Below are 25,441 nucleotides of genomic sequence, written 5' to 3'. Positions count from 1 at the left end.
GATTTGAACAAACTAAAATCTACACTACCTGAGGATGCTTCCATTTCAATTTGAGCTTTCCTGGCGTCATAGTTTTTGAGAAGAAAGTTTAACGATTTCCTCTATATATTCCTATGTAAAACTTGATCCCCCTACTGTGGCCTTACCCTTCCCCCGGGGACTATGATTTGAACAAAAAAGAATATTCACTTCCTGAGGATGCTTCCATTTTAATTTGAGCTTTCCTGGCGTCATACTTTTTTAGAAGAAAGTTTAAAGATTTTCTCTATATATTCCTATGTAAAACTTGATCCCCCTACTGTGGCCCAACCCTTCCCCCGGGGACCATGATTTGAACAAACTAAAATCTACATTACCTGAGGATGCTTCCATTTTAATTTGAGCTTTCCTGGCGTCATAGTTTTTGAGAAGAAAGTTTAAAGATTTCCTCTATATATTCCTATGTAAAACTTGATCCCCCTACTGTGGCCCTACCCTACCCCAGGGGACCATGATTTGAATAAACAAGAATATTCACTTCCTGAGGATGCTTCCATTTTAATTTGAGCTTTCCTGGCGTCATAGTTTTTGAGAAGAAAGTTTAAAGATTTCCTCTATATGTTCCTATGTAAAACTTGATCCCCCTACTGTGGCCCTACCCTTCCCCCGGGGACCATGATTTGAACAAAAAAGAATATTCACTTCCCGAGGATGCTTCCATTTTAATTTGAGCTTTCCTGGCGTCATAGTTTTTGAGAAGAAAGTTTAAAGATTTTCTCTATATATTCCTATGTAAAACTTGATCCCCCTACTGTGGCCCAACCCTACCCCCGGGGACCATGATTTGAACAAACTAAAATCTACACTACCTGAGGATGCTTCCAATTTAATTTCAGCTTTCCAGGCGTCATAGTTTTTGGGAAGAAAGTTTAAAGATTTTCTCTATATATTCCTATGTAAAACTTGATCCCCCTACTGTGGCCCTACCCTACCCCCGGGGACCATGATTTGAACAAATAAAAATACTCACTTCTTGAGGATGCTTCCATTTTAATTTGAGCTTTCCTGGCGTCATAGTTTTTGGGAAGAAAGTTTAAAGATTTTCTCTATATATTCCTATGTAAAACTTGATCCCCCTACTGTGGCCCAACCCTACCCCCGGGGACCATGATTTGAACAAACTAAAATCTACACTACCTGAGGATGCTTCCATTTTAATTTGAGCTTTCCTGGCGTCATAGTTTTTAGAAGAAAGTTTAAAGATTTTCTCTATATATTCCTATGTAAAACTTGATCCCCCTACTGTGGCCCTACCCTACCCCCGGGGACCATGATTTGAACAAACAAGAATATTCGCTTCCTGAGGATGCTTCCATTTTAATTTGAGCTTTCCTGGCGTCATAGGTTTTGAGAAGAAAGTTTAAAGATTTCCTCTATATATTCCTATGTAAAACTTGATCCCCCTACTGTGGCCCAACCCTACCTCCGGGAACCATGATTTGAACAAACTAAAATCTACACTACCTGAGGATGCTTCCATTTCAATTTGAGCTTTCCTGGCGTCATAGTTTTTGAGAAGAAAGTTTAAAGATTTCCTCTATATATTCCTATGTAAAACTTGATCCCCCTACTGTGGCCTTACCCTTCCCCCAGGGACTATGATTTGAACAAAAAAGAATATTCACTTCCTGAGGATGCTTCCATTTTAATTTGAGCTTTCCTGGCGTCATACTTTTTTAGAAGAAAGTTTAAAGATTTTCTCAATATATTCCTATGTAAAACTTGATCCCCCTACTGTGGCCCAACCCTTCCCCCGGGGACCATGATTTGAACAAACTAAAATCTACACTACCTGAGGATGCTTCCATTTTAATTTGAGCTTTCCTGGCGTCATAGTTTTTGAGAAGAAAGTTTAAAGATTTCCTCTATATATTCCTATGTAAAACTTGATCCCCCTACTGTGGCCCTACCCTACCCCAGGGGACCATGATTTGAATAAACAAGAATATTCACTTCCTGAGGATGCTTCCATTTTAATTTGAGCTTTCCTGGCGTCATAGTTTTTGAGAAGAAAGTTTAAAGATTTCCTCTATATGTTCCTATGTAAAACTTGATCCCCCTACTGTGGCCCTACCCTTCCCCCGGGGACCATGATTTGAACAAAAAAGAATATTCACTTCCCGAGGATGCTTCCATTTTAATTTGAGCTTTCCTGGCGTCATAGTTTTTGAGAAGAAAGTTTAAAGATTTTCACTATATATTCCTATGTAAAACTTGATCCCCCTACTGTGGCCCAACCCTACCCCCGGGGACCATGATTTGAACAAACTAAAATCTACACTACCTGAGGATGCTTCCAATTTAATTTCAGCTTTCCAGGCGTCATAGTTTTTGGGAAGAAAATTTAAAGATTTTCTCTATATATTCCTATGTAAAACTTGATCCCCCTACTGTGGCCCTACCCTACCCCCGGGGACCATGATTTGAACAAACTAAAATCTACACTACCTGAGGATGCTTCCATTTTAATTTGAGCTTTCCTGGCGTCATAGTTTTTGAGAAGAAAGTTTAAAGATTTTCTCTATATATTCCTATGTAAAACTTGATCCCCCTACTGTGGCCCTACCCTACCCCCGGGGACCATGATTTGAACAAACAAGAATATTCGCTTCCTGAGGATGCTTCCATTTTAATTTGAGCTTTTTCTGGCGTCATAGTTTTTGAGAAGAAAGTTTAAAGATTTTCTCTATATATTCCTATGTAAAACTTGATCCCCCTACTGTGGCCCTACCCTACCTCCGGGAACCATGATTTGAACAAACTAAAATCTACACTACCTGAGAATGCTTCCATTTTAATTTGAGCTTTCCTGGCGTCATAGTTTTTGAGAAGAAAGTTTAAAGATTTCCTCTATATATTCCTATGTAAAACTTGATCCCCCTACTGTGGCCTTACCCTTCCCCCGGGGACTATGATTTGAACAAAAAAGAATATTCACTTCCTGAGGATGCTTCCATTTTAATTTGAGCTTTCCTGGCGTCATAGTTTTTGAGAAAAAAGTTTAAAAATTTTCTCTATATATTCCTATGTAAAACTTGATCCCCCTACTGTGGCCCTACCCTACCCCCGGGGACCATGATTTGAACAAACTAAAATCTACACTACCTGAGGATGCTTCCATTTTAATTTGAGCTTTCCTGGCGTCATACTTTTTGAGAAGAAAGTTTAAAGATTTTCTCAATATATTAATATGTAAAACTTGATCCCCCTACTGTGGCCCTACCCTATCCCCGGGGACCATGATTTGAACAAACAAGAATATTCACTTCCTGAGGATGCTTCCATTTTAATTTGAGCTTTCCTGGCGTCATAGTTTTTGAAAAGAAAGTTTAAAGATTTCCTCTATATATTCCTATGTAAAACTTGATCGCCCTACTGTGGCCCTACCCTAACCCCGGGGACCATGATCTTAACAAACAAGAATATTCACTTCCTGAGAATGCTTCCATTTTAATTTGAGCTTTCCTGGCGTCATAGTTTTTGAGAAGAAAGTTTAAAGATTTTCTCCATATATTCCTATGTAAAACTTGATCCCCCTACTGTGGCCCAACCCTACCCCCGGGGACCATGATTTGAACAAACTAAAATCTACACTACCTGAGGATGCTTCCATTTTAATTTGAGCTTTCCTGGCGTCATAGTTTTTGAGAAGAAAGTTTAAAGATTTTCTCCATATATTCCTATGTAAAACTTGATCCCCCTACTGTGGCCCAACCCTACCCCCGGGGACCATGATTTGAACAAACTAAAATCTACACTACCTGAGGATGCTTCCATTTTAATTTTAGCTTTCCTGGCGTCATACTTTTTTAGAAGAAAGTTTAAAGATTTTCCCTATATATTCCTATGTAAAACTTGATCCCCCTACTGTGGCCCAACCCTACCCCCGGGGACCATGATTTGAACAAACTAAAATCTACACTACCTGAGGATGCTTCCATTTTAATTTGAGCTTTTCTGGCGTCATAGTTTTTGAGAAGAAAGTTTAAAGATTTTCTTTATATATTCCTATGTAAAACTTGATCCCCCTACTGTGGCCCAACCCTACCCCCGGGGACCATGATTTGAACAAACTAAAATCTACACTACCTGAGGATGCTTCCATTTTAATTTGAGCTTTCCTGGCGTCATAGTTTTTGAGAAGAAAGTTTAAAGATTTCCTCTATATATTCCTATGTAAAACTTGATCCCCCTACTGTGGCCCTACCCTACCCCAGGGGACCATGATTTGAATAAACAAGAATATTCACTTCCTGAGGATGCTTCCATTTTAATTTGAGCTTTCCTGGCGTCATAGTTTTTGAGAAGAAAGTTTAAAGATTTCCTCTATATGTTCCTATGTAAAACTTGATCCCCCTACTGTGGCCCTACCCTTCCCCCGGGGACCATGATTTGAACAAAAAAGAATATTCACTTCCCGAGGATGCTTCCATTTTAATTTGAGCTTTCCTGGCGTCATAGTTTTTGAGAAGAAAGTTTAAAGATTTTCTCTATATATTCCTATGTAAAACTTGATCCCCCTACTGTGGCCCAACCCTACCCCCGGGGACCATGATTTGAACAAACTAAAATCTACACTACCTGAGGATGCTTCCATTTTAATTTGAGCTTTCCTGGCGTCATAGTTTTTGAGAAGAAAGTTTAAAGATTTCCTCTATATATTCCTATGTAAAACTTGATCCCCCTACTGTGGCCCTACCCTACCCCAGGGGACCATGATTTGAATAAACAAGAATATTCACTTCCTGAGGATGCTTCCATTTTAATTTGAGCTTTCCTGGCGTCATAGTTTTTGAGAAGAAAGTTTAAAGATTTCCTCTATATGTTCCTATGTAAAACTTGATCCCCCTACTGTGGCCCTACCCTTCCCCCGGGGACCATGATTTGAACAAAAAAGAATATTCACTTCCCGAGGATGCTTCCATTTTAATTTGAGCTTTCCTGGCGTCATAGTTTTTGAGAAGAAAGTTTAAAGATTTTCTCTATATATTCCTATGTAAAACTTGATCCCCCTACTGTGGCCCAACCCTACCCCCGGGGACCATGATTTGAACAAACTAAAATCTACACTACCTGAGGATGCTTCCAATTTAATTTCAGCTTTCCAGGCGTCATAGTTTTTGGGAAGAAAGTTTAAAGATTTTCTCTATATATTCCTATGTAAAACTTGATCCCCCTACTGTGGCCCTACCCTACCCCCGGGGACCATGATTTGAACAAATAAAAATACTCACTTCTTGAGGATGCTTCCATTTTAATTTGAGCTTTCCTGGCGTCATAGTTTTTGGGAAGAAAGTTTAAAGATTTTCTCTATATATTCCTATGTAAAACTTGATCCCCCTACTGTGGCCCAACCCTACCCCCGGGGACCATGATTTGAACAAACTAAAATCTACACTACCTGAGGATGCTTCCATTTTAATTTGAGCTTTCCTGGCGTCATAGTTTTTAGAAGAAAGTTTAAAGATTTTCTCTATATATTCCTATGTAAAACTTGATCCCCCTACTGTGGCCTAACCCTACCCCCGGGGACCATGATTTGAACAAACTAAAATCTACACTACCTGAGTATGCTTCCATTTTATTTTGAGCTTTCCTGGCGTCATAGTTTTTGAGAAGAAAGTTTAAAGATTTTCTCTATATATTCCTATGTAAAACTTGATCCCCCTACTGTGGCCTTACCCTTCCCCCGGGGACCATGATTTGAACAAACAAGAATATTCACTTCCTGAGGATGCTTCCATTTTAATTTGAGCTTTCCTGGCGTCATAGTTTTTGAGAAGAAAGTTTAAAGATTTTCTCTATATATTCCTATGTAAAACTTGATCCCCCTACTGTGGCCCTACCCTACCCCTTGGGACCATGATTTGAACAAACAAGAATATTCACTTCCTGAAGATGCTTCCATTTTAATTTGAGCTTTCCTGGCGTCATAGTTTTTGAGAAGAAAGTTTAAAGATTTTCTCTATATATTCCTATGTAAAATTTGATCCCCCTACTGTGGCCCTACCCTACCCCAGGGGACCATGATTTGAATAAACAAGAATATTCACTTCCTGAGGATGCTTCCATTTTAATTTGAGCTTTCCTGGCGTCATAGTTTTTGAGAAGAAAGTTTAAAGATTTTCTCTATATATTCCTATGTAAAACTTGATCCCCCTACTGTGGCCCAACCCTATCCCCGGGGACCATGATTTGAACAAACTAAAATCTACACTACCTGAGGATGCTTCCAATTTAATTTCAGCTTTCCAGGCGTCATAGTTTTTGGGAAGAAAGTTTAAAGATTTTCTCTATATATTCCTATGTAAAACTTGATCCCCCTACTGTGGCCCTACCCTACCCCGGGGGACCATGATTTGAACAAACAAAAATACTCACTTCTTGAGGATGCTTCCATTTTAATTTGAGCTTTCCTGGCGTCATAGTTTTTGGGAAGAAAGTTTAAAGATTTTCTCTATATATTCCTATGTAAAACTTGATCCCCCTACTGTGGCCCTACCCTACCCCCGGGGACCATGATTTGAACAAACTAAAATCTACACTACCTGAGGATGCTTCCATTTTAATTTGAGCTTTCCTGGCGTCATAGTTTTTGAGAAGAAAGTTTAAAGATTTTCTCTATATATTCCTATGTAAAACTTGATCCCCCTACTGTGGCCCTACCCTACCCCCGGGGACCATGATTTGAACAAACAAGAATATTCACTTCCTGAGGATGCTTCCATTTTAATTTGAGCTTTCCTGGCGTCATAGTTTTTGAGAAGAAAGTTTAAAGATTTCCTCTATATATTCCTATGTAAAATTTGATCCCCCTACTGTGGCCCAACCCTACCCCAGGGGACCATGATTTGAATAAACAGGAATATTCACTTCCTGAGGATGCTTCCATTTTAATTTGAGCTTTCCTGGCGTCATAGTTTTTGAGAAGAAAGTTTAAAGATTTTCTCTATATATTCCTATGTAAAACTTGATCCCCCTACTGTGGCCCAACCCTACCCCCGGGGACCATGATTTGAACAAACTAAAATCTACACTACCTGAGGATGCTTCCAATTTAATTTCAGCTTTCCAGGCGTCATAGTTTTTGGGAAGAAAGTTTAAAGATTTTCTCTATATATTCCTATGTAAAACTTGATCCCCCTACTGTGGCCCTACCCTACCCCCGGGGACCATGATTTGAACAAACTAAAATCTACACTACCTGAGGATGCTTCCATTTTAATTTGAGCTTTCCTGGCGTCATAGTTTTTGAGAAGAAAGTTTAAAGATTTTCTCTATATATTCCTATGTAAAACTTGATCCCCCTACTGTGGCCCTACCCTACCCCCGGGGACCATGATTTGAACAAACAAGAATATTCGCTTCCTGAGGATGCTTCCATTTTAATTTGAGCTTTCCTGGCGTCATAGGTTTTGAGAAGAAAGTTTAAAGATTTCCTCTATATATTCCTATGTAAAACTTGATCCCCCTACTGTGGCCCAACCCTACCTCCGGGAACCATGATTTGAACAAACTAAAATCTACACTACCTGAGGATGCTTCCATTTCAATTTGAGCTTTCCTGGCGTCATAGTTTTTGAGAAGAAAGTTTAAAGATTTCCTCTATATATTCCTATGTAAAACTTGATCCCCCTACTGTGGCCTTACCCTTCCCCCGGGGACTATGATTTGAACAAAAAAGAATATTCACTTCCTGAGGATGCTTCCATTTTAATTTGAGCTTTCCTGGCGTCATACTTTTTTAGAAGAAAGATTAAAGATTTTCTCAATATATTCCTATGTAAAACTTGATCCCCCTACTGTGGCCCAACCCTTCCCCCGGGGACCATGATTTGAACAAACTAAAATCTACACTACCTGAGGATGCTTCCATTTTAATTTGAGCTTTCCTGGCGTCATAGTTTTTGAGAAGAAAGTTTAAAGATTTCCTCTATATATTCCTATGTAAAACTTGATCCCCCTACTGTGGCCCTACCCTACCCCAGGGGACCATGATTTGAATAAACAAGAATATTCACTTCCTGAGGATGCTTCCATTTTAATTTGAGCTTTCCTGGCGTCATAGTTTTTGAGAAGAAAGTTTAAAGATTTCCTCTATATGTTCCTATGTAAAACTTGATCCCCCTACTGTGGCCCTACCCTTCCCCCGGGGACCATGATTTGAACAAAAAAGAATATTCACTTCCCGAGGATGCTTCCATTTTAATTTGAGCTTTCCTGGCGTCATAGTTTTTGAGAAGAAAGTTTAAAGATTTTCTCTATATATTCCTATGTAAAACTTGATCCCCCTACTGTGGCCCAACCCTACCCCCGGGGACCATGATTTGAACAAACTAAAATCTACACTACCTGAGGATGCTTCCAATTTAATTTCAGCTTTCCAGGCGTCATAGTTTTTGGGAAGAAAATTTAAAGATTTTCTCTATATATTCCTATGTAAAACTTGATCCCCCTACTGTGGCCCTACCCTACCCCCGGGGACCATGATTTGAACAAACTAAAATCTACACTACCTGAGGATGCTTCCATTTTAATTTGAGCTTTCCTGGCGTCATAGTTTTTGAGAAGAAAGTTTAAAGATTTTCTCTATATATTCCTATGTAAAACTTGATCCCCCTACTGTGGCCCTACCCTACCCCCGGGGACCATGATTTGAACAAACAAGAATATTCACTTCCTGAGGATGCTTCCATTTTAATTTGAGCTTTCCTGGCGTCATAGTTTTTGAGAAGAAAGTTTAAAGATTTCCTCTATATATTCTTATGTAAAATTTGATCCCCCTACTGTGGCCCTACCCTACCCCTTGGGACCATGATTTGAATAAAGAAGAATATTCACTTCCTGAGGATGCTTCCATTTTAATTTGAGCTTTCCTGGCGTCATAGTTTTTGAGAAGAAAGTTTAAAGATTTTCTCTATATATTCCTATGTAAAACTTGATCCCCCTACTGTGGCCCAACCCTACCCCCGGGGACAATGATTTGAACAAACTAAAATCTACACTACCTGAGGATGCTTCCAATTTAATTTCAGCTTTCCAGGCGTCATAGTTTTTGGGAAGAAAGTTTAAAGATTTTCTCCATATATTCCTATGTAAAACTTGATACCCCTACTGTGGCCCTACCCTACCCCCGGGGACCATGATTTGAACAAACAAAAATACTCACTTCTTGAGGATGCTTCCATTTTAATTTGAGCTTTCCTGGCGTCATAGTTTTTGGGAAGAAAGTTTAATGATTTTCTCTATATATTCCTATGTAAAACTTGATCCCCCTACTGTGGCCCTACCCTACCCCCGGGGACCATGATTTGAACAAACAAGAATATTCGCTTCCTGAGGATGCTTCCATTTTAATTTGAGCTTTTTCTGGCGTCATAGTTTTTGAGAAGAAAGTTTAAAGATTTTCTCTATATATTCCTATGTAAAACTTGATCCCCCTACTGTGGCCTTACCCTTCCCCCGGGGACTATGATTTGAACAAAAAAGAATATTCACTTCCTGAGGATGCTTCCATTTTAATTTGAGCTTTCCTGGCGTCATAGTTTTTGAGAAAAAAGTTTAAAAATTTTCTCTATATATTCCTATGTAAAACTTGATCCCCCTACTGTGGCCCTACCCTACCCCCGGGGACCATGATTTGAACAAACTAAAATCTACACTACCTGAGGATGCTTCCATTTTAATTTGAGCTTTCCTGGCGTCATACTTTTTGAGAAGAAAGTTTAAAGATTTTCTCAATATATTAATATGTAAAACTTGATCCCCCTACTGTGGCCCTACCCTACCCCCGGGGACCATGATTTGAACAAACAAGAATATTCACTTCCTGAGGATGCTTCCATTTTAATTTGAGCTTTCCTGGCGTCATAGTTTTTGAAAAGAAAGTTTAAAGATTTCCTCTATATATTCCTATGTAAAACTTGATCGCCCTACTGTGGCCCTACCCTAACCCCGGGGACCATGATCTTAACAAACAAGAATATTCACTTCCTGAGAATGCTTCCATTTTAATTTGAGCTTTCCTGGCGTCATAGTTTTTGAGAAGAAAGTTTAAAGATTTTCTCCATATATTCCTATGTAAAACTTGATCCCCCTACTGTGGCCCAACCCTACCCCCGGGGACCATGATTTGAACAAACTAAAATCTACACTACCTGAGGATGCTTCCATTTTAATTTGAGCTTTCCTGGCGTCATAGTTTTTGAGAAGAAAGTTTAAAGATTTTCTCCATATATTCCTATGTAAAACTTGATCCCCCTACTGTGGCCCAACCCTACCCCCGGGGACCATGATTTGAACAAACTAAAATCTACACTACCTGAGGATGCTTCCATTTTAATTTTAGCTTTCCTGGCGTCATACTTTTTTAGAAGAAAGTTTAAAGATTTTCCCTATATATTCCTATGTAAAACTTGATCCCCCTACTGTGGCCCAACCCTACCCCCGGGGACCATGATTTGAACAAACTAAAATCTACACTACCTGAGGATGCTTCCATTTTAATTTGAGCTTTTCTGGCGTCATAGTTTTTGAGAAGAAAGTTTAAAGATTTTCTCTATATATTCCTATGTAAAACTTGATCCCCCTACTGTGGCCCAACCCTACCCCCGGGGACCATGATTTGAACAAACTAAAATCTACACTACCTGAGGATGCTTCCATTTTAATTTGAGCTTTCCTGGCGTCATAGTTTTTGAGAAGAAAGTTTAAAGATTTCCTCTATATATTCCTATGTAAAACTTGATCCCCCTACTGTGGCCCTACCCTACCCCAGGGGACCATGATTTGAATAAACAAGAATATTCACTTCCTGAGGATGCTTCCATTTTAATTTGAGCTTTCCTGGCGTCATAGTTTTTGAGAAGAAAGTTTAAAGATTTCCTCTATACGTTCCTATGTAAAACTTGATCCCCCTACTGTGGCCCTACCCTTCCCCCGGGGACCATGATTTGAACAAAAAAGAATATTCACTTCCCGAGGATGCTTCCATTTTAATTTGAGCTTTCCTGGCGTCATAGTTTTTGAGAAGAAAGTTTAAAGATTTTCTCTATATATTCCTATGTAAAACTTGATCCCCCTACTGTGGCCCAACCCTACCCCCGGGGACCATGATTTGAACAAACTAAAATCTACACTACCTGAGGATGCTTCCATTTTAATTTGAGCTTTCCTGGCGTCATAGTTTTTGAGAAGAAAGTTTAAAGATTTCCTCTATATATTCCTATGTAAAACTTGATCCCCCTACTGTGGCCCTACCCTACCCCAGGGGACCATGATTTGAATAAACAAGAATATTCACTTCCTGAGGATGCTTCCATTTTAATTTGAGCTTTCCTGGCGTCATAGTTTTTGAGAAGAAAGTTTAAAGATTTCCTCTATATGTTCCTATGTAAAACTTGATCCCCCTACTGTGGCCCTACCCTTCCCCCGGGGACCATGATTTGAACAAAAAAGAATATTCACTTCCCGAGGATGCTTCCATTTTAATTTGAGCTTTCCTGGCGTCATAGTTTTTGAGAAGAAAGTTTAAAGATTTTCTCTATATATTCCTATGTAAAACTTGATCCCCCTACTGTGGCCCAACCCTACCCCCGGGGACCATGATTTGAACAAACTAAAATCTACACTACCTGAGGATGCTTCCAATTTAATTTCAGCTTTCCAGGCGTCATAGTTTTTGGGAAGAAAGTTTAAAGATTTTCTCTATATATTCCTATGTAAAACTTGATCCCCCTACTGTGGCCCTACCCTACCCCCGGGGACCATGATTTGAACAAACAAGAATATTCACTTCCTGAGGATGCTTCCATTTTAATTTGAGCTTTCCTGGCGTCATAGTTTTTGAAAAGAAAGTTTAAAGATTTCCTCTATATATTCCTATGTAAAACTTGATCGCCCTACTGTGGCCCTACCCTAACCCCGGGGACCATGATCTTAACAAACAAGAATATTCACTTCCTGAGAATGCTTCCATTTTAATTTGAGCTTTCCTGGCGTCATAGTTTTTGAGAAGAAAGTTTAAAGATTTTCTCCATATATTCCTATGTAAAACTTGATCCCCCTACTGTGGCCTAACCCTACCCCCGGGGACCATGATTTGAACAAACTAAAATCTACACTACCTGAGTATGCTTCCATTTTATTTTGAGCTTTCCTGGCGTCATAGTTTTTGAGAAGAAAGTTTAAAGATTTTCTCTATATATTCCTATGTAAAACTTGATCCCCCTACTGTGGCCTTACCCTTCCCCCGGGGACCATGATTTGAACAAACAAGAATATTCACTTCCTGAGGATGCTTCCATTTTAATTTGAGCTTTCCTGGCGTCATAGTTTTTGAGAAGAAAGTTTAAAGATTTTCTCTATATATTCCTATGTAAAACTTGATCCCCCTACTGTGGCCCTACCCTACCCCTTGGGACCATGATTTGAACAAACAAGAATATTCACTTCCTGAAGATGCTTCCATTTTAATTTGAGCTTTCCTGGCGTCATAGTTTTTGAGAAGAAAGTTTAAAGATTTTCTCTATATATTCCTATGTAAAATTTGATCCCCCTACTGTGGCCCTACCCTACCCCAGGGGACCATGATTTGAATAAACAAGAATATTCACTTCCTGAGGATGCTTCCATTTTAATTTGAGCTTTCCTGGCGTCATAGTTTTTGAGAAGAAAGTTTAAAGATTTTCTCTATATATTCCTATGTAAAACTTGATCCCCCTACTGTGGCCCAACCCTATCCCCGGGGACCATGATTTGAACAAACTAAAATCTACACTACCTGAGGATGCTTCCAATTTAATTTCAGCTTTCCAGGCGTCATAGTTTTTGGGAAGAAAGTTTAAAGATTTTCTCTATATATTCCTATGTAAAACTTGATCCCCCTACTGTGGCCCTACCCTACCCCGGGGGACCATGATTTGAACAAACAAAAATACTCACTTCTTGAGGATGCTTCCATTTTAATTTGAGCTTTCCTGGCGTCATAGTTTTTGGGAAGAAAGTTTAAAGATTTTCTCTATATATTCCTATGTAAAACTTGATCCCCCTACTGTGGCCCTACCCTACCCCCGGGGACCATGATTTGAACAAACTAAAATCTACACTACCTGAGGATGCTTCCATTTTAATTTGAGCTTTCCTGGCGTCATAGTTTTTGAGAAGAAAGTTTAAAGATTTTCTCTATATATTCCTATGTAAAACTTGATCCCCCTACTGTGGCCCTACCCTACCCCCGGGGACCATGATTTGAACAAACAAGAATATTCACTTCCTGAGGATGCTTCCATTTTAATTTGAGCTTTCCTGGCGTCATAGTTTTTGAGAAGAAAGTTTAAAGATTTCCTCTATATATTCCTATGTAAAATTTGATCCCCCTACTGTGGCCCAACCCTACCCCAGGGGACCATGATTTGAATAAACAGGAATATTCACTTCCTGAGGATGCTTCCATTTTAATTTGAGCTTTCCTGGCGTCATAGTTTTTGAGAAGAAAGTTTAAAGATTTTCTCTATATATTCCTATGTAAAACTTGATCCCCCTACTGTGGCCCAACCCTACCCCCGGGGACCATGATTTGAACAAACTAAAATCTACACTACCTGAGGATGCTTCCAATTTAATTTCAGCTTTCCAGGCGTCATAGTTTTTGGGAAGAAAGTTTAAAGATTTTCTCTATATATTCCTATGTAAAACTTGATCCCCCTACTGTGGCCCTACCCTACCCCCGGGGACCATGATTTGAACAAACAAAAATACTCACTTCTTGAGGATGCTTCCATTTTAATTTGTGCTTTCCTGGCGTCATAGTTTTTGGGAAGAAAGTTTAAAGATTTTCTCTATATATTCCTATGTAAAACTTGATCCCCCTACTGTGGCCCTACCCTACCCCCGGGGACCATGATTTGAACAAACTAAAATCTACACTACCTGAGGATGCTTCCATTTTAATTTGAGCTTTCCTGGCGTCATAGTTTTTGAGAAGAAAGTTTAAAGATTTTCTCTATATATTCCTATGTAAAACTTGATCCCCCTACTGTGGCCCTACCCTACCCCCGGGGACCATGATTTGAACAAACAAGAATATTCGCTTCCTGAGGATGCTTCCATTTTAATTTGAGCTTTCCTGGCGTCATAGGTTTTGAGAAGAAAGTTTAAAGATTTCCTCTATATATTCCTATGTAAAACTTGATCCCCCTACTGTGGCCCAACCCTACCTCCGGGAACCATGATTTGAACAAACTAAAATCTACACTACCTGAGGATGCTTCCATTTCAATTTGAGCTTTCCTGGCGTCATAGTTTTTGAGAAGAAAGTTTAAAGATTTCCTCTATATATTCCTATGTAAAACTTGATCCCCCTACTGTGGCCTTACCCTTCCCCCGGGGACTTTGATTTGAACAAAAAAGAATATTCACTTCCTGAGGATGCTTCCATTTTAATTTGAGCTTTCCTGGCGTCATACTTTTTTAGAAGAAAGTTTAAAGATTTTCTCAATATATTCCTATGTAAAACTTGATCCCCCTACTGTGGCCCAACCCTTCCCCCGGGGACCATGATTTGAACAAACTAAAATCTACACTACCTGAGGATGCTTCCATTTTAATTTGAGCTTTCCTGGCGTCATAGTTTTTGAGAAGAAAGTTTAAAGATTTCCTCTATATATTCCTATGTAAAACTTGATCCCCCTACTGTGGCCCTACCCTACCCCAGGGGACCATGATTTGAATAAACAAGAATATTCACTTCCTGAGGATGCTTCCATTTTAATTTGAGCTTTCCTGGCGTCATAGTTTTTGAGAAGAAAGTTTAAAGATTTCCTCTATATGTTCCTATGTAAAACTTGATCCCCCTACTGTGGCCTTACCCTTCCCCCGGGGACTATGATTTGAACAAAAAAGAATATTCACTTCCTGAGGATGCTTCCATTTTAATTTGAGCTTTCCTGGCGTCATACTTTTTTAGAAGAAAGTTTAAAGATTTTCCCTATATATTCCTATGTAAAACTTGATCCCCCTACTGTGGCCCTACCCTACCCCCGGGGACCATGATTTGAACAAACTAAAATCTACACTACCTGAGGATGCTTCCATTTTAATTTGAGCTTTTCTGGCGTCATAGTTTTTGAGAAGAAAGTTTAAAGATTTTCTCTATATATTCCTATGTAAAACTTGATCCCCCTACTGTGGCCCAACGCTACCCCCGGGGACCATGATTTGAACAAACTAAAATCTACACTACCTGAGGATGCTTCCATTTTAATTTGAGCTTTCCTGGCGTCATAGTTTTTGAGAAGAAAGTTTAAAGATTTCCTCTATATATTCCTATGTAAAACTTGATCCCCCTACTGTGGCCCTACCCTACCCCAGGGGACCATGATTTGAATAAACAAGAATATTCACTTCCTGAGGATGCTTCCATTTTAATTTGAGCTTTCCTGGCGTCATAGTTTTTGAGAAGAAAGTTTAAAGATTTCCTCTATATGTTCCTATGTAAAACTTGATCCCCCTACTGTGGCCCTACCCTTCCCCCGGGGACCATGATTTGAACAAAAAAGAATATTCACTTCCCGAGGATGCTTCCATTTTAATTTGAGCTTTCCTGGCGTCATAGTTTTTGAGAAGAAAGTTTAAAGATTTTCTCTATATATTCCTATGTAAAACTTGATCCCCCTACTGTGGCCCAACCCTACCCCCGGGGACCATGATTTGAACAAACTAAAATCTACACTACCTGAGGATGCTTCCAATTTAATTTCAGCTTTCCAGGCGTCATAGTTTTTGGGAAGAAAGTTTAAAGATTTTCTCTATATATTCCTATGTAAAACTTGATCCCCCTACTGTGGCCCTACCCTACCCCCGGGGACCATGATTTGAACAAATAAAAATACTCACTTCTTGAGGATGCTTCCATTTTAATTTGAGCTTTCCTGGCGTCATAGTTTTTGGGAAGAAAGTTTAAAGATTTTCTCTATATATTCCTATGTAAAACTTGATCCCCCTACTGTGGCCCAACCCTACCCCCGGGGACCATGATTTGAACAAACTAAAATCTACACTACCTGAGGATGCTTCCATTTTAATTTGAGCTTTCCTGGCGTCATAGTTTTTAGAAGAAAGTTTAAAGATTTTCTCTATAAATTCCTATGTAAAACTTCAACCCCCTACTGTGGCCTAACCCTACCCCCGGGGACCATGATTTGAACAAACTAAAATCTACACTACCTGAGTATGCTTCCATTTTATTTTGAGCTTTCCTGGCGTCATAGTTTTTGAGAAGAAAGTTTAAAGATTTTCTCTATATATTCCTATGTAAAACTTGATACCCCTACTGTGGCCTTACCCTTCCCCCGGGGACCATGATTTGAACAAACAAGAATATTCACTTCCTGAGGATGCTTTCATTTTAATTTGAGCTTTCCTGGCGTCATAGTTTTTGAGAAGAAAGTTTAAAGATTTTCTCTATATATTCCTATGTAAAACTTGATCCCCCTACTGTGGCCCTACCCTACCCCTTGGGACCATGATTTGAACAAACAAGAATATTCACTTCCTGAAGATGCTTCCATTTTAATTTGAGCTTTCCTGGCGTCATAGTTTTTGAGAAGAAAGTTTAAAGATTTTCTCTATATATTCCTATGTAAAATTTGATCCCCCTATTGTGGCCCTACCCTACCCCAGGGGACCATGATTTGAATAAACAAGAATATTCACTTCCTGAGGATGCTTCCATTTTAATTTGAGCTTTCCTGGCGTCATAGTTTTTGAGAAGAAAGTTTAAAGATTTTCTCTATATATTCCTATGTAAAACTTGATCCCCCTACTGTGGCCCAACCCTATCCCCGGGGACCATGATTTGAACAAACTAAAATCTACACTACCTGAGGATGCTTCCAATTTAATTTCAGCTTTCCAGGCGTCATAGTTTTTGGGAAGAAAGTTTAAAGATTTTCTCTATATATTCCTATGTAAAACTTGATCCCCCTACTGTGGCCCTACCCTACCCCGGGGGACCATGATTTGAACAAACAAAAATACTCACTTCTTGAGGATGCTTCCATTTTAATTTGAGCTTTCCTGGCGTCATAGTTTTTGGGAAGAAAGTTTAAAGATTTTCTCTATATATTCCTATGTAAAACTTGATCCCCCTACTGTGGCCCTACCCTACCCCCGGGGACCATGATTTGAACAAACTAAAATCTACACTACCTGAGGATGCTTCCATTTTAATTTGAGCTTTCCTGGCGTCATAGTTTTTGAGAAGAAAGTTTAAAGATTTTCTCTATATATTCCTATGTAAAACTTGATCCCCCTACTGTGGCCCTACCCTACCCCCGGGGACCATGATTTGAACAAACAAGAATATTCACTTCCTGAGGATGCTTCCATTTTAATTTGAGCTTTCCTGGCGTCATAGTTTTTGAGAAGAAAGTTTAAAGATTTCCTCTATATATTCCTATGTAAAATTTGATCCCCCTACTGTGGCCCAACCCTACCCCAGGGGACCATGATTTGAATAAACAGGAATATTCACTTCCTGAGGATGCTTCCATTTTAATTTGAGCTTTCCTGGCGTCATAGTTTTTGAGAAGAAAGTTTAAAGATTTTCTCTATATATTCCTATGTAAAACTTGATCCCCCTACTGTGGCCCAACCCTACCCCCGGGGACCATGATTTGAACAAACTAAAATCTACACTACCTGAGGATGCTTCCAATTTAATTTCAGCTTTCCAGGCGTCATAGTTTTTGGGAAGAAAGTTTAAAGATTTTCTCTATATATTCCTATGTAAAACTTGATCCCCCTACTGTGGCCCTACCCTACCCCCGGGGACCATGATTTGAACAAACAAAAATACTCACTTCTTGAGGATGCTTCCATTTTAATTTGTGCTTTCCTGGCGTCATAGTTTTTGGGAAGAAAGTTTAAAGATTTTCTCTATATATTCCTATGTAAAACTTGATCCCCCTACTGTGGCCCTACCCTACCCCCGGGGACCATGATTTGAACAAACTAAAATCTACACTACCTGAGGATGCTTCCATTTTAATTTGAGCTTTCCTGGCGTCATAGTTTTTGAGAAGAAAGTTTAAAGATTTTCTCTATATATTCCTATGTAAAACTTGATCCCCCTACTGTGGCCCTACCCTACCCCCGGGGACCATGATTTGAACAAACAAGAATATTCGCTTCCTGAGGATGCTTCCATTTTAATTTGAGCTTTCCTGGCGTCATAGGTTTTGAGAAGAAAGTTTAAAGATTTCCTCTATATATTCCTATGTAAAACTTGATCCCCCTACTGTGGCCCAACCCTACCTCCGGGAACCATGATTTGAACAAACTAAAATCTACACTACCTGAGGATGCTTCCATTTCAATTTGAGCTTTCCTGGCGTCATAGTTTTTGAGAAGAAAGTTTAAAGATTTCCTCTATATATTCCTATGTAAAACTTGATCCCCCTACTGTGGCCTTACCCTTCCCCCGGGGACTATGATTTGAACAAACAAAAATACTCACTTCTTGAGGATGCTTCCATTTTAATTTGTGCTTTCCTGGCGTCATAGTTTTTGGGAAGAAAGTTTAAAGATTTTCTCTATATATTCCTATGTAAAACTTGATCCCCCTACTGTGGCCCTACCCTACCCCCGGGGACCATGATTTGAACAAACTAAAATCTACACTACCTGAGGATGCTTCCATTTTAATTTGAGCTTTCCTGGCGTCATAGTTTTTGAGAAGAAAGTTTAAAGATTTTCTCTATATATTCCTATGTAAAACTTGATCCCCCTACTGTGGCCCTACCCTACCCCCGGGGACCATGATTTGAACAAACAAGAATATTCGCTTCCTGAGGATGCTTCCATTTTAATTTGAGCTTTCCTGGCGTCATAGGTTTTGAGAAGAAAGTTTAAAGATTTCCTCTATATATTCCTATGTAAAACTTGATCCCCCTACTGTGGCCCAACCCTACCTCCGGGAACCATGATTTGAACAAACTAAAATCTACACTACCTGAGGATGCTTCCATTTTAATTTGAGCTTTCCTGGCGTCATAGTTTTTGAGAAGAAAGTTTAAAGATTTTCTCCATATATTCCTATGTAAAACTTGATCCCCCTACTGTGGCCCAACCCTACCCCCGGGGACCATGATTTGAACAAACTAAAATCTACACTACCTGAGGATGCTTCCATTTTAATTTTAGCTTTCCTGGCGTCATACTTTTTTAGAAGAAAGTTTAAAGATTTTCCCTATATATTCCTATGTAAAACTTGATCCCCCTACTGTGGCCCTACCCTACCCCCGGGGACCATGATTTGAACAAACTAAAATCTACACTACCTGAGGATGCTTCCATTTTAATTTGAGCTTTTCTGGCGTCATAGTTTTTGAGAAGAAAGTTTAAAGATTTTCTCTATATATTCCTATGTAAAACTTGATCCCCCTACTGTGGCCCAACCCTACCCCCGGGGACCATGATTTGAACAAACTAAAATCTACACTACCTGAGGATGCTTCCATTTTAATTTGAGCTTTCCTGGCGTCATAGTTTTTGAGAAGAAAGTTTAAAGATTTCCTCTATATATTCCTATGTAAAACTTGATCCCCCTACTGTGGCCCTACCCTACCCCAGGGGACCATGATTTGAATAAACAAGAATATTCACTTCCTGAGGATGCTTCCATTTTAATTTGAGCTTTCCTGGCGTCATAGTTTTTGAGAAGAAAGTTTAAAGATTTCCTCTATATGTTCCTATGTAAAACTTGATCCCCCTACTGTGGCCCTACCCTTCCCCCGGGGACCATGATTTGAACAAAAAAGAATATTCACTTTCCGAGGATGCTTCCATTTTAATTTGAGCTTTCCTGGCGTCATAGTTTTTGAGAAGAAAGTTTAAAGATTTTCTCTATATATTCCTATGTAAAACTTGATCCCCCTACTGTGGCCCAACCCTACCCCCGGGGACCATGATTTGAACAAACTAAAATCTACACTACCTGAGGATGCTTCCAATTTAATTTCAGCTTTCCAGGCGTCATAGTTTTTGGGAAGAAAGTTTAAAGATTTTCTCTATATATTCCTATGTAAAACTTGATCCCCCTACTGTGGCCCTACCCTACCCCCGGGGACCATGATTTGAACAAATAAAAATACTCACTTCTTGAGGATGCTTCCATTTTAATTTGAGCTTTCCTGGCGTCATAGTTTTTGGGAAGAAAGTTTAAAGATTTTCTCTGTATATTCCTATGTAAAACTTGATCCCCCTACTGTGGCCCAACCCTACCCCCGGGGACCATGATTTGAACAAACTAAAATCTACACTACCTGAGGATGCTTCCATTTTAATTTGAGCTTTCCTGGCGTCATAGTTTTTAGAAGAAAGTTTAAAGATTTTCTCTATATATTCCTATGTAAAACTTGAACCCCCTACTGTGGCCTAACCCTACCCCCGGGGACCATGATTTGAACAAACTAAAATCTACACTACCTGAGTATGCTTCCATTTTATTTTGAGCTTTCCTGGCGTCATAGTTTTTGAGAAGAAAGTTTAAAGATTTTCTCTATATATTCCTATGTAAAACTTGATCCCCCTACTGTGGCCCAACCCTTCCCCCGGGGACCATGATTTGAACAAACAAGAATATTCACTTCCTGAGGATGCTTTCATTTTAATTTGAGCTTTCCTGGCGTCATAGTTTTTGAGAAGAAAGTTTAAAGATTTTCTCTATATATTCCTATGTAAAACTTGATCCCCCTACTGTGGCCCTACCCTACCCCTTGGGACCATGATTTGAACAAACAAGAATATTCACTTCCTGAAGATGCTTCCATTTTAATTTGAGCTTTCCTGGCGTCATAGTTTTTGAGAAGAAAGTTTAAAGATTTTCTCTATATATTCCTATGTAAAATTTGATCCCCCTATTGTGGCCCTACCCTACCCCAGGGGACCATGATTTGAATAAACAAGAATATTCACTTCCTGAGGATGCTTCCATTTTAATTTGAGCTTTCCTGGCGTCATAGTTTTTGAGAAGAAAGTTTAAAGATTTTCTCTATATATTCCTATGTAAAACTTGATCCCCCTACTGTGGCCCAACCCTATCCCCGGGGACCATGATTTGAACAAACTAAAATCTACACTACCTGAGGATGCTTCCAATTTAATTTCAGCTTTCCAGGCGTCATAGTTTTTGGGAAGAAAGTTTAAAGATTTTCTCTATATATTCCTATGTAAAACTTGATCCCCCTACTGTGGCCCTACCCTACCCCGGGGGACCATGATTTGAACAAACAAAAATACTCACTTCTTGAGGATGCTTCCATTTTAATTTGAGCTTTCCTGGCGTCATAGTTTTTGGGAAGAAAGTTTAAAGATTTTCTCTATATATTCCTATGTAAAACTTGATCCCCCTACTGTGGCCCTACCCTACCCCCGGGGACCATGATTTGAACAAACTAAAATCTACACTACCTGAGGATGCTTCCATTTTAATTTGAGCTTTCCTGGCGTCATAGTTTTTGAGAAGAAAGTTTAAAGATTTTCTCTATATATTCCTATGTAAAACTTGATCCCCCTACTGTGGCCCTACCCTACCCCCGGGGACCATGATTTGAACAAACAAGAATATTCACTTCCTGAGGATGCTTCCATTTTAATTTGAGCTTTCCTGGCGTCATAGTTTTTGAGAAGAAAGTTTAAAGATTTCCTCTATATATTCCTATGTAAAATTTGATCCCCCTACTGTGGCCCAACCCTACCCCAGGGGACCATGATTTGAATAAACAGGAATATTCACTTCCTGAGGATGCTTCCATTTTAATTTGAGCTTTCCTGGCGTCATAGTTTTTGAGAAGAAAGTTTAAAGATTTTCTCTATATATTCCTATGTAAAACTTGATCCCCCTACTGTGGCCCAACCCTACCCCCGGGGACCATGATTTGAACAAACTAAAATCTACACTACCTGAGGATGCTTCCAATTTAATTTCAGCTTTCCAGGCGTCATAGTTTTTGGGAAGAAAGTTTAAAGATTTTCTCTATATATTCCTATGTAAAACTTGATCCCCCTACTGTGGCCCTACCCTACCCCCGGGGACCATGATTTGAACAAACAAAAATACTCACTTCTTGAGGATGCTTCCATTTTAATTTGTGCTTTCCTGGCGTCATAGTTTTTGGGAAGAAAGTTTAAAGATTTTCTCTATATATTCCTATGTAAAACTTGATCCCCCTACTGTGGCCCTACCCTACCCCCGGGGACCATGATTTGAACAAACTAAAATCTACACTACCTGAGGATGCTTCCATTTTAATTTGAGCTTTCCTGGCGTCATAGTTTTTGAGAAGAAAGTTTAAAGATTTTCTCTATATATTCCTATGTAAAACTTGATCCCCCTACTGTGGCCCTACCCTACCCCCGGGGACCATGATTTGAACAAACAAGAATATTCGCTTCCTGAGGATGCTTCCATTTTAATTTGAGCTTTCCTGGCGTCATAGGTTTTGAGAAGAAAGTTTAAAGATTTCCTCTATATATTCCTATGTAAAACTTGATCCCCCTACTGTGGCCCAACCCTACCTCCGGGAACCATGATTTGAACAAACTAAAATCTACACTACCTGAGGATGCTTCCATTTCAATTTGAGCTTTCCTGGCGTCATAGTTTTTGAGAAGAAAGTTTAAAGATTTCCTCTATATATTCCTATGTAAAACTTGATCCCCCTACTGTGGCCTTACCCTTCCCCCGGGGAATATGATTTGAACAAACAAAAATACTCACTTCTTGAGGATGCTTCCATTTTAATTTGTGCTTTCCTGGCGTCATAGTTTTTGGGAAGAAAGTTTAAAGATTTTCTCTATATATTCCTATGTAAAACTTGATCCCCCTACTGTGGCCCTACCCTACCCCCGGGGACCATGATTTGAACAAACTAAAATCTACACTACCTGAGGATGCTTCCATTTTAATTTGAGCTTTCCTGGCGTCATAGTTTTTGAGAAGAAAGTTTAAAGATTTTCTCTATATATTCCTATGTAAAACTTGATCCCCCTACTGTGGCCCTACCCTACCCCCGGGGACCATGATTTGAACAAACAAGAATATTCGCTTCCTGAGGATGCTTCCATTTTAATTTGAGCTTTCCTGGCGTCATAGGTTTTGAGAAGAAAGTTTAAAGATTTCCTCTATATATTCCTATGTAAAACTTGATCCCCCTACTGTGGCCCAACCCTACCTCCGGGAACCATGATTTGAACAAACTAAAATCTACACTACCTGAGGATGCTTCCATTTCAATTTGAGCTTTCCTGGCGTCATAGTTTTTGAGAAGAAAGTTTAAAGATTTCCTCTATATATTCCTATGTAAAACTTGATCCCCCTACTGTGGCCTTACCCTTCCCCCGGGGACTATGATTTGAACAAAAAAGAATATTCACTTCCTGAGGATGCTTCCATTTTAATTTGAGCTTTCCTGGCGTCATACTTTTTTAGAAGAAAGTTTAAAGATTTTCTCAATATATTCCTATGTAAAACTTGATCCCCCTACTGTGGCCCAACCCTTCCCCCGGGGACCATGATTTGAACAAACTAAAATCTACACTACCTGAGGATGCTTCCATTTTAATTTGAGCTTTCCTGGCGTCATAGTTTTTGAGAAGAAAGTTTAAAGATTTCCTCTATATGTTCCTATGTAAAACTTGATCCCCCTACTGTGGCCCTACCCTTCCCCCGGGGACCATGATTTGAACAAAAAAGAATATTCATTTCCCGAGGATTCTTCCATTTTAATTTGAGCTTTCCTGGCGTCATAGTTTTTGAGAAGAAAGTTTAAAGATTTTCTCTATATATTCCTATGTAAAACTTGATCCCCCTACTGTGGCCCAACCCTACCCCCGGGGACCATGATTTGAACAAACTAAAATCTACACTACCTGAGGATGCTTCCAATTTAATTTCAGCTTTCCAGGCGTCATAGTTTTTGGGAAGAAAGTTTAAAGATTTTCTCTATATATTCCTATGTAAAACTTGATCCCCCTACTGTGGCCCAACCCTACCCCCGGGGACCATGATTTGAACAAATAAAAATACTCACTTCTTGAGGATGCTTCCATTTTAATTTGAGCTTTCCTGGTGTCATAGTTTTTGGGAAGAAAGTTTAAAGATTTTCTCTATATATTCCTATGTAAAACTTGATCCCCCTACTGTGGCCCTACCCTACCCCCGGGGACCATGATTTGAACAAACTAAAATCTACACTACCTGAGGATGCTTCCATTTTAATTTGAGCTTTCCTGGCGTCATAGTTTTTGAGAAGAAAGTTTAAAGATTTTCACTATATATTCCTATGTAAAACTTGATCCCCCTACTGTAGCCGTACCCTACCCCCTGGGACCATGATTTGAACAAACAGGAATATTCACTTCCTGAGGATGCTTCCATTTTAATTTGAGCTTTCCTGGCGTCATAGTTTTTGAGAAAAAAGTTTAAAAATTTTCTCTATATATTCCTATGTAAAACTTGATCCCCCTACTGTGGCCCTACCCTACCCCTGGGGACCATGATTTGAACAAACTAAAATCTACACTACCTGAGGATGCTTCCATTTTAATTTGAGCTTTCCTGGCGTCATACTTTTTGAGAAGAAAGTTTAAAGATTTTCTCAATATATTCCTATGTAAAACTTGATCCCCCTACTGTGGCCCTACCCTACCCCCGGGGACCATGATTTGAACAAACAAGAATATTCACTTCCTGAGGATGCTTCCATTTTAATTTGAGCTTTCCTGGCGTCATAGTTTTTGAGAAGAAAGTTTAAAGATTTCCTCTATATATTCCTATGTAAAACTTGATCGCCCTACTGTGGCCCTACCCTACCCCCGGGGACCATGATTTGAACAAACAAGAATATTCACTTCCTGAGAATGCTTCCATTTTAATTTGAGCTTTCCTGGCGTCATAGTTTTTGAGAAGAAAGTTTAAAGATTTTCTCCATATATTCCTATGTAAAACTTGATCCCCCTACTGTGGCCCAACCCTACCCCCGGGGACCATGATTTGAACAAACTAAAATCTACACTACCTGAGGATGCTTCCATTTTAATTTGAGCTTTCCTGGCGTCATAGTTTTTGAGAAGAAAGTTTAAAGATTTTCTCCATATATTCCTATGTAAAACTTGATCCCCCTACTGTGGCCCAACCCTACCCCCGGGGACCATGATTTGAACAAACTAAAATCTACACTACCTGAGGATGCTTCCATTTTAATTTGAGCTTTCCTGGCGTCATACTTTTTTAGAAGAAAGTTTAAAGATTTTCCCTATATATTCCTATGTAAAACTTGATCCCCCTACTGTGGCCTAACCCTACCCCCGGGGACCATGATTTGAACAAACTAAAATCTAC

This window comes from Crassostrea angulata, chromosome 2 (assembly GCF_025612915.1).
Source record: "Crassostrea angulata isolate pt1a10 chromosome 2, ASM2561291v2, whole genome shotgun sequence".
NCBI classification, from domain to species: Eukaryota; Metazoa; Mollusca; class Bivalvia; order Ostreida; family Ostreidae; genus Magallana; species Magallana angulata.
The sequence above is the reverse complement of the archived record's forward strand: the minus strand, read 5'-3'. Positions refer to the sequence as shown.